This window comes from Carcharhinus amblyrhynchos, chromosome 26 (assembly GCF_965287045.1).
Source record: "Carcharhinus amblyrhynchos chromosome 26, sCarAmb.v2.hapA, whole genome shotgun sequence".
In the NCBI taxonomy this organism is placed as follows: Eukaryota; Metazoa; Chordata; class Chondrichthyes; order Carcharhiniformes; family Carcharhinidae; genus Carcharhinus; species Carcharhinus amblyrhynchos.
Genome location: NC_137349.1, coordinates 26,697,774 through 26,708,979, shown reverse-complemented (window position 1 = coordinate 26,708,979; position 11,206 = coordinate 26,697,774). Strand labels below are relative to the sequence as shown.

Here is an 11,206-nt window from a genome sequence, read left to right as displayed (position 1 = left end):
AGCTTACCCCACCAGAGAGAGCGCATTGATGGGAGGTGAAGAAACTGTTCATTCTGTGGGTAAAGGCCAATCATTTACACTGGGCTGTTCCTAATATGATCTGATTCAGAGAGGGAGGGAGGGGGCGGTGGGAGGGGGGATTCCTTTGTCTTTATTGGTTTGAACAAAGATTAACTGTTTCTGTGGCACCTGGCAGAAATTCAACGATCGTTCAGCTCCACCCCCAGGGCCTTTAAAGCATCAACTTCTGGGACAGGAGACTGGTCTGCCTGGGTGAAGTCATGTCAGTGAGTTAATGAATGTGTGTGTTAGTGAGCAAGGAACAGAGTTGGGCACTTCTTTAGCCAGTGTTAGTGAATTCATTAGTTAGGGTGTCACAGTGCAGTTTTATCAACTTCATTCTGGCTCCTGTTGCTGAAGTTTCTGTTGCACCTGATATCCACGGAGCAGGTTTGAATACCAGAGCTTTCTCATTTTTTAATCAGTAAAATAATTGGCGTGGATAATTATTACTACTTGGGATCCTTTTAAAGTTATAAAGGCAAGTGCTCTTGAACTGTCAGTGTTCAGATTGAGCTGTTGAAAACAGTTACCTTACGAAAAGTAGTTTGACTTGAGATAGTTTGTCAATTTTACCCACGTGTAAAATTTCAGAGGGTATAACAATGAGCTTTTAAAACAAAATAAGAAATTGAGTGAAACAGATAGAAATCCTGGTAACCCAGAATCAAACGGTGTGACAGCTCATGTGGCTGCAGTGAATGTAAGAAGTTAAGGGATCGACTGCATAGAGTGGTTTGTAGTTGCAGTATTGTGATGAAAGCTCTTGGAGAGGGGGTGGGAGTAGCATGGTGAGAGGGAAAGAGGGAAAGGAGGGAAGAGGAGAGGCAATAATAGAGGGAGGGGAAAGGGTGATTAAGATGTGTGGGAAATAAGATAAGCTTCAAAGTTAACTTATTTTTTGCGACTAAAATGAAATGCCTGCAGATAAAAACTCTGTGAAAGGAAGTAAAGATTTTTACATGGAAGGGACCTGGTTTGGCAACTTTTTCATTTCATTAATGGGCCATTCTTTTTCCTATTGTGTTCCTTCAGTCTTATTTACTTTCTGACTAAACTTTAAAATTGGAAACCTTTTATCTTGTGCTTTGTGCAGTGGAAGCATTTGTGACAAGCTGACTAACATGTCAATCAATATTTATTTGCTTCTAAGCAATGACAAAATTTAAGCATATTCTCTTTCAGTGCTTTGATTTGATTTGTTATTGTCACATGTATTGGTGTATAGTCAAAGGAAAAGAAGTTTCTTGCGCACTGTACAGACAACGCATACCATTCATAAATAAGGAAAGGAGAGAGTGCAGAATGTAGTGTTGCAGTCATAGCTAGGGTGTAGAGAAAGATCAGCTTAATGCAAGGTAAGTCCATTCAGGAGCGCACAATGGTTAGCATTGCTGCCTCATAGTGCCAAGGACCCGGGTTCAATTCCAGCCTGGGTGAAGCTTGCACATTCTCCCTGTGTCTGCGTGGGTTTCCTCCAGGTGCTCTGGTTTCCTTCCACACTCCAAAGATGTGCAGGTTAGGTTGATTGCCATGCTAAATTACCCCTTAGTGTGTAAATTAGAGGGATTAGCAGGGATAGGGCTTGGGTGGGATTGTAGTCAGTGCAGGCTCGATGGACCAAATGGCCTCCTGCACTGTATGGCTTCTGTAAAAGTCTGATGGCAGCAGGGAAGAAGCTCTTCTTGCAGAATGAACTTAGCAGCTGCTCATCTCATAGAGAATGTTCTTGTCTAACTCTGTCTCTTCTGTTGCTGAATGATGCAAAATGCATCTGGCAAACGGAGTTATACTGTCAGCTGCGAATCATTTGTCAGCTAGTTGAGAGCTCTGTGATCCTGTGTCCATGTCTAATGTCAGACCAAGGAGGTAGTCTCATTGCATCTCATGATGGGGAGCAGTCCGACCCCATTTGGGCTCAATATCGATGAGAAGCACACTGTCATTGGCATGGAACCTAAACGGAGGCACACTGCTTCCCATGATTTCACACTTCCGTTGGCACCAGGCCCTTAAATACTGTTTAAAACAATGATGCTAAAGATTACTGTCAATAACATCTTTCTTGTTAAATTAAGCTGTAAGTAACCAAGTTGAATTTGCTTACAAGTATTTTGTTCAGAAGATTATAGCCTGGAACTTAGCTGAAAGAGAAAAGTCATTCTAATTGCTTTTAAGAATGATTTAAGTTTTTTAAAGTTTAAAGTTTATTTATTGGTGTCACAAGTTGGATTACATTAACACTGCAATGAAGTTACTGTGAAAATCCCCTGGTCGCCACACTCTGGCACCTGTTCGGGGACACTGAGGGAGAATTTAGCATGACCAATGCACCTAGCCAGCAAGTCTTTTGGACAGTGGGAGGAAACCGGAGCACTCAGAGGAAACCCGTACAGACACGGGGAGAATGTGCAAATTCCACAGAGACAGTGATCTTATAGAATGGAAGCCTACTTATGGCTAATAAATAAACTTTACTTGGCACTGGATGTAGAATAGTCCAGCACTGCCTGCATTGTGTTATTGATCTAAGAATGTAAAATGTATTTGGGCTCAGTACCAATGGGAGGGTGAGTCTGGGTTTGTGTGAGATTCACTGCTCCATTTCCTAATACTTGGACTCAACATTCTGTTGTGTGCGCAGTGTAACTTTGGTTTTATAATGCAATGAAAATGAAATTCTGTCCTTGGTCTGATATTAAATATAGGCACAGATTCAAAAGGGTCATTCACGCTTTGTCACTCACAGCCCACAGTTTAACTCTGCATTTTCATTCTTAACCAATGGTGGCATATAGACAGAAAATATTCGAAATCCGATGCCAAATGTGCAGCTAATAAATTATCTTATGCTGGAAGGAAATACGTTTAAACCAGACTTAAATGTGCTCAGAATTACTTCCTCTTCCTGCTACTGAAGCTGCTAATATCCAGGCTGTGATCACGTGACAAAAATACTTGTAACAAAATGCAACATGGGTCCTCGGAGCCCCTTTTGACCACAGTGACCCTCGAGCCATTTGGAATTTCTACTGGTATAATTAAACATGGGAGGGTCATGAACTGAAGATAAAGCTTGAGTAGTTTTGTGATGGTATCTCAGCCCTGTCTGTCACTCACACCCTGCCATTATTTATAATGAACCCGATCTCAAATTAAATCAGCATTCCTTACAGTCAGAGCAGCTAAAAGAAAATAGCACAGAAATTATGCCAGACTGTGAGGCTATTGTGGTACCTGTGGCCCCGAATAATGCTGTCAGGCAATTCACTGGAGGGTGTAATGAGGAGAATCTTTTCAGTTAGCAGTAAATTACTGGGCTTTGTATGTTAACAGGACAACAATTTGCCGTGAAGTGAACTGTACCTTGTTTTGTTTGGGAAGAACAGCTTCATTGCAACGTTTGAAAAGAAACGCAAAATCACTTATCCTGATCGCAAACAAGGGAATATTGTTTCGCATGTTGGTTAGGGCGGGGGGGTCTGTCTATTCATCAAGAAGCTTGGCAACCTAATTGGAGATATCCAAACAAGAAAGTTGCAGGGGGCCCAAGCATAGGTTTGTAAGACCACAACATGTTCAATGAGCTTGGAAAGGAAGGTTTGGGGTTGGGCAGCCATTTACAAGGACTGAGGGGAGCAGAGAGGGATCACCACCATGGGCACTACATTGCCAATGAGATAGGAAGGGGACAATCTCCCAAGGCTCTTGCTCTTGGTCACTATTCCACAACCGTGTTCTCACACACACATTTGTCAGAGTTGAGGGAGAGCTGATAGGGCTCAGCTATGGTCGCTCCATGGTGGAATAGCTTACGCTCAACCAGAGCTGAATTTAAACCAGGTAGCAGGAGTGGAGCTGGTCGGGGGTATGCGAGGGGTGCTGGTGGGGTTATTTTGCTCACAGTGGGCAGGGGACTGGGGAAACGTAATGGAGAGCCAGCTCAGCTTTCCTCTAAATAGAGGCAGGCAGTCAATTGCCATATCTAGCACCCCAAATAGGGACGATTTAGCTGACCTGCCAGTGTTTTGCCACTGGCTGAATGGCCTCCATTGCAATGAGGAAGCAGCTCCACAGAAGAGGCCTTTTCTTGCTGCAGTCCAGAGAGCCCAGGATTCCCTGGCTCAAAAAGAGACAGAATCTAGGAAGGCTGCCTCTAATGCAGCCCTAGAGGGCCCCCCCTCCATTCAGAGAGGTCTGCTCAGTTTAGCCCACCACTCTGAAATTTTAGTTTAATCCTACCCTTCAAAGAGTGCGTCCATGTTGATGTCCCAACATCTTATGTCAGGGTCTTCATTGAATCATAGACTCACTACCGTTCAGGAGGCCATTTGGCCCATTGAGTCTGCACCAACCACCCAGGCCCTATCCCTATAAATCTGTGCATTTATCCTAGGTAGTCCCCTGACACTAAGGGGCAATTTAGAATGGCCAATCCACCTAACCTGCACATCTTTGGACTGTGGGAGGAAACCAGAGCACCCAAAGGAAACCCATGCAGACACGGGGAGAACATGCAAACTCCACACAGACAGTGACGCAAAACTGGAATTGAACCCAGGTCCCTGGCGCTGTGAGGCAGCAGTGCTAACCACTGTGCCACCCCATCTTGAAGCCCATGGTCAAAGTCTGCCCTTAGTGTCTGGGCTGGGCTCATACATGATGGATGGCCACTTGGGCTGATACCAGATGGTACACAACTCTGCATGGTATTCAGTCCAAATCATCCTTCAGGAGCTGGGAGGGGTGAAATTGGTTGGAGGGAGGGAAAACAAAGAGAATGAGATGGATAACTTGCAGAGAACGCAGGGTTTGTTAAAGGGCATATTCATGATTGGTGATGTCTGATAAATTCCATTCTTACAGAGGATAATAATTTGCATCTTTGACTCCAGTCTTCATCTTCCTCCTGTCCACATTCCTACCATCGCTATCTCACTGATCTCTAATGGAACATCTACTTCCCCATTCTCATTGCAGCTGCTTCAGTTTCTTCTTTCTTTTCATTATGTTTCACCTCAACACTCTTAGCTCCAAATCTTTAATCAATCCTATATATTACTTCCTGCTCCCATACCTTGGAGATGCTTCTAATTCTCCTTTCACGGAATACTGTCAGTGGATGCATTAACTCTCCAGTGTCCAACCACTCCGTTTTTCCCCCTCTATTTTGTTGATACAACCATAGCCAGTGGATCTCTGAATTCCTTCCCCTGCTCCATCAAACACTTTATTCACTCATGGGATGTGGATGTTGCTGGGCCAGCATTTATTGTCCATCCCTAATTGCCTAGAGCTGAGTGGCTGTTAGATCAGTTCTGGAATGATATGTAGGCCAGGTCAAGTAAGGATGGCAGATTTCCTTCTCGATGTGGAGATACTGGCGTTGGACTGGGCTAAACACAGTAAGAAGTCTCACAACACCAGGTTAGAGTCCAACAGGTTTATTTGATAGTAAACGCCATAAGCTTTTGGAACGTTGTTCCTTCATCAGGTGAGTGGAAAGTTCTGAACTGGGCTGATACCAGATGGTACACAACCCTGCATGGTATTCAGTCTGAATCATCCTCCAGGAGCTGGGAGGGGTGAAATTCACCTGATGAAGGAACAGCATTCTGAAAGCTTGTGGCGTTTACTATCAAATAAACCTGTTGGACTTCAACCTGGTGTTGAGATTTCTTATTGAGATTTCCTTCTGTACAGAATATTAGTGAGCCAGATGGAGTTTTACAACAATCAGCGATGATTTTATGGTCATGCTTAGACTTTTAATTCTGGATCTTTATTGAATTCAAATTTCAACATCTGCCAGCTGTATAGGGCATTGGTGAGGCCGCAGCTGGAGTACTGTGTGCAGTTTTGGGCGCCGCACCTGCGCAAGGATATTTTGGCCCTGGAGGGAGTGCAGAGGAGGTTTACTAGCCTGATACCGGAGTTGAGGGGATTGAGCTATGAGGAGAGGCTGAATAAACTAGGCTTGTACTCGTTAGAGTTTAGAAGAATGAGGGGAGATCTCATTGAGACGTATAAGATGATGAATGGGATGGATAGGATAGAGGTGGAGAGACTCTTCCCGCTCAAAAAAGACAGTAGGACTAGGGGGCACAGCCTCAAGATAAAGGGGAGGCGGTTTAGAACGGAGTTGAGGAGGAACTTCTTCATTCAAAGGGTGGTGAATCTCTGGAATTCTCTGCCCGTTGAAGTGGTGGAGGCTGCCTGCTAAATATTTTTAAGAAGCCGGTTGATGGGTTCTTGATAAGAGAGGGGATTAAGGGTTATGGGGAGAGGGCGGGAAAGTGGAACTGAGCCACAACAGATCAGCCATGATCTTATTGAATGGCGGGGCAGGCTCGAAGGGCTAGATGGCCTACTCCTGCTCCTATTTCTTATGTTCTTATGTTCTTATGGTAGGATTCAAATCCTGGTCCCCAGAGCATTATCTTGGGTTTCTGGATTACAAATCTAGCAACAATACCATTATGTCTACAGTGCCTCCCATCTGCCCTACACAACCCTTCTTTCTTCTTGAATCATCAGTCTACTAAAATCAACATGCTTCATACTTTTTTAACATAATTCATTGTTATTCTACATCTGAGTCCTCATTTCCATCTTGAGCCTGCCAGGAAGTTGCCTTTGCTAGAACAACAATCTGCATTTACATAAAGTCCTTAATATAGTAAAATGTCCCAAAGCATTTAATTGGAATTTGCCACATAAAGAGCAGTTAGGACAGGATTTGGTCAAAGAGGTAGGTTTTCGAGAGAGCCCTCAAGGAAAGAGGCGGAGAGACCAGAGAAGATTCAGGAAGGAATTTCAGAGTGTATGTCCTAGGCAGCTGAAGAAATGATGGGATGAGGAAAACTGGGGATGTGTAAGAGGACAGAAATTGGAGGTGTGCAGAGACCTCAGCTGTAGGACTAAAGAAGGTTATTCCATTGGTAGCAGGCATGGCGGTAGTTTTTTTAGGTTCCAGCAATCAGTAATTCATCCGAGGTGCACTCTGCAGAAGACAAGGAACCTGTTGCGGCCTCCTTATCCTCTATTTTTTTTTCCTAAACATAAACTTCAGCCGGACTGTTAGTCATTCCCATTTTGCTGCAGAGAATGAAGATTTGGCTGGGTGCCAAATTCTGACCTCATTGCAGTGGGATTGTGGTGTGAACAGTCAGGAAGGTTGTACCCATTATCTATAAAAGTACAACACCTAACAGTTCACATTTGACATACCTGAAGTCCCAATATTAACCACTTTCTTCCAATATTATACATAAGGTGTCTCACTACGTTTGCAATACAGGCTATATTTCCAGTGTGGAACATTGACTGGCGCTGTTAAATCTCTTAGTACTGAGATATCGCCTCAAGAAATACTCCACGGCCACACATCAGGGAACACAGATCTTTATTCAGTCTACTCATTCCACACTCCAAACATTGATTGCCCGCTCAGGGTAGTTCCCAACCAGCTCACTCCACACCCTAGGTCACCTGACCCATTCCCTTAATGGGGCTATGCCCTAACATAAATAACAGGTCCATACTGCCTGAGGGATTTTACATGGTTTACAACCCCTCAGTACACTATGTCAGGAGGACAATGGACTTTCCCCATTGAGCCTTTGCAGTGGCTGCCCCAAGCTTTACTGCAACCCTCAGCTTGGAGTCCTGAATCTTGGAATGTGACAGTTTGCAACTCTCCCCATTCCACTCCCAACACTTAACTGTTGAAAGTCCATTGAGGCCATCAATGGGGCATCTCCTTTAATCACCTGGGTGCGCCTATCTCCTTAACACTGGATCAGGCGTACCAAGTGAAGTCTTAACCTCGGAAAATTGATCAAGGTGGGCCAGATAAAACCCTGGGTGCACTCCATCATGAAGGAGAGAAATATACTCTTAACTATCTTGCCTTTTATCCCACTTTAACACTTAATCCAGCTGATTTGCTGTTCTTTATTGGACCAGTTTAATTACAACAGAAGTGCAGGGAATTGATGCAATCAACATCATGCAAAGGGTCAGAAAAGGTGACTAATTCTCTATAATTACCAGTAACAGTCCCCTGATCAATCTCAGAGATAAAGATGCCATGAGTAGAGTTGAATATTCCCTATCTAAATGATACTGAATGGAAACTAATTACTCTTCTGATGCAAATCTTTCCTGAGGATGGAGGACATGCCCTGTTAATCCTTGAAAAGACACTTCCTCCCATCTCCAGGAAATTCAGAAAATGTGTGGGATCCACTTTAATAATAATGGCTCAATTTGCGACAGGAGACATCTTATGTGCAGTCTGTGTGCCCTTTGCAGAAACTGCTCTACTCAGTGGTTGTCAGCACCCAAGGAATTCTCCCCCAAGCAAGTGTCAAATCCAAGGAGCTGTGATCCAGTGAGAGTCAGTCATTTGCTTCACTGAACGAGATTAAAAAAAAGCACCTAAAAATTAAACCTTTACAATAAATAACAAAGAAAAATACTGTGGAACTTGACAGTCACTTTCTGATCAATCAGCAGCACCTTTCCCACACACCCCAAACCCCTTTTATCTAGAATTGCATTTTAATCCTAGTAATGTGCACCTTAGTGATCATCCCCAGGACTGCATAACCTTTCTAACTTCAGGATGAAAGAATTCCCCTTGACTTCTCACTAACATCCTCATTTTCATCTTGCATCCCTTGATTTGGACTTTTTAACTCAATGAGTGGATGATTTGTCCAGTTTGTCAATCCCCTTTCCAATCTTGCCTTACAAGGTGGTTTATTTTACAGAGGAACTATTGGTACTATCATGGAACTGGTTAGCAAAGAGTTGGATAAACTACCAATCACAGAGCCAAAGAAAGGATTCAGGAATACACTTCGCTTTAAGTTGTTCTTGGCTGTGCTCTCCTTATGTCTCATCATAGCTGCCATCGCCCTGGGTGTTTATTTTGGTAAGTCCAACAAAATGATTGTGAATTCAGTTCATTGTTTTCTCATTCTCCCTCTCAATTTAGTTTTATGTTCCTGACCCACCTAATGTTTTATTGTTTAGTTTTCTCCTAAAGGCACCCAGGTAGCTAATTCACCCAAGGAAATGTTCGGCTCTGTGTTTAGCTGTGGAATATAAGAGGGCCGTACATCATTGGGAACATCTGGACATATTAGGCCTCACCCAACATCTGCAACACATTCATGCTCCAGCAGACGACAATGGATAACAAAGGAGGGACCTCTCTGGGCCTACTCCGAACACAGTCACACTGAGGCCTGTTGCAGTGCTGTTTTCCTAACTGAAATCAGCACAAACCAGGGAGTGAATTTGGACCTTTCTACTGGCAAACTTCAGTGGCACAGTGGCTACCATTGCTGCCTCACAGTGCCCGGGACCCGGGTACATGATCTACCCGTATCTGCGTGGGTTTCCTACGGGTGCTCTGCTTTCTATCCACAATCTCAAAGATGTGCCTGGTTAGGTGCATTGGCTAGGCTACATTCTCCTTCAGTATACCTGAACAAGTACTGGAGTGTAGCAACTAGGGGATTTTCACAGTAACTTCGTTGCAGTGTTAATGTAAGCACACTCGTGACACTAATAAATCAACTAAACTACCAAAATGGTAATAAATTTAGTCGTTGAGCCACCCAGGAAGTCCATAAGTTGACAGTTTAATTATGCTTCCAATGCATAACTCTCACTGCATTCATCTCATTTTCTTTAATATAGGGATATGTGGAGTTCACAAAGGATTGCCACCCCAGCAACACCTGGAAATGAAAGCCAGTAGGTACAATTTCTTTTCATTGCACTGAATGTTTTGCAATTAATCTTCCAGATTACTCCACGAAGCATTTGCTGAGCATCTTCACACTGAGGAGTTGCTTTTATACTGAGTTAGCCAACTTTTGTAAGTGGGATTTTAGAATTCCAAGAGCTGACATTGACCAGAAAAACGCTGGAAAATCTCTACAGGTGTGACAGCATCTGTGGAGAGAGAATAGAGCCAACGTTTTGAGTATGGATGACCTTTCATCAGATATTGGCCAGTTAGATGAATGGCACATCTCTTGAAAACCCATTTTAATACCATGTGTACAGATGGAGATTGCATGCTGTATAAGCCAAGAAGCGCTCAAATGGAACACTATTAAACCTGCTGAGCCTAATTCCAATTATAACAATGATATGTTTTATTATAGTTTTCCCACTTAGAATATCCACATTTAAGATGGCAACCACTTACATTAAGTCAATTTGAAAGTTTCTGATTACAGTACCTTAAGATTTCTGTTTGTCTCCGGGAAGAAGAGCAGTGCTTTCTTACTGGGTGGCAGTTCACTGTCTGTGCACTGGCTATTCCCTTACCAGAGTTAGACTGGACAGGCTGCAGCCTGGCAGAGCAATAAAGGAAACATGTTCTGGAGGATATTGCAAAGCTCTCCCTGATCTCTCCAGATATCTGAAGCACGACTTGAACAGCCCAGTGGTCGTCTCCACACTTGTGGAGACATGGCTCCTTTTGTACTTCTCCTCAGCCTCAGTTTTTGGGTGACTGGAAAATGTCATCAGCTACCTCTTCAAGGGATAGCCCTTGTCGCCAGGAGCCAGCCACCCAATCTCGCAGGAGCCACAAACATCCTTAATACCTGTGAGTGCCATAAGATACAAACAACGTGTGAGCTCCCATGGTATGGGGCACAAGTTTGTAGAAAGATACCCTGTGGTCACAGACCAACAGAACTTTCATTGAGTGGACCCCTTTCTGTTAACAAAGCACCCGGCTCATCTGTTGGTACTTTGGCCGCACGCCTGTAATCTCTTACATCCTGGATGCTGGAGAACACAGCCATTGTCACAGCCTTGTGCTCTCTCTGCCTGGCTGCCCTTGTCTGTCCAGTAATGGATGAATGTGCTGACATGTATGAATGTAGCAACAGTCACCAGCTTAATGCAGTTGTGTGCTGCTGATTGAGGCACAGCACACAAATCCTCCACTGAGCCCTGAAAGAAACTGAGGACCATTGTGACCATCAAAACCACTGGCATAGGGGGTCCAACCACACAATTGGAGTTCATATCCAGACCTATTGTGTGATATATTGCTGTTACTGTACCCCTGGAGTGCTGTAGCATCTACTGTTCTGGTCCTCGGACATTT

At 43.8% G+C, this 11,206-nt stretch overlaps 1 long non-coding RNA gene across 1 annotated transcript; it reads left to right on the top strand.

Moving 5' to 3' along the window:
* The first annotated feature begins 258 nt into the window (after positions 1 to 258).
* On the top strand, positions 259 to 9,835 carry LOC145358840 (uncharacterized). Its single transcript, XR_013889517.1, has 3 exons — positions 259 to 450; positions 8,838 to 9,001; positions 9,775 to 9,835. It is a non-coding gene; the product is annotated as an uncharacterized LOC145358840 (long non-coding RNA).
* Positions 9,836 to 11,206: the final 1,371 nt, after the last annotated feature.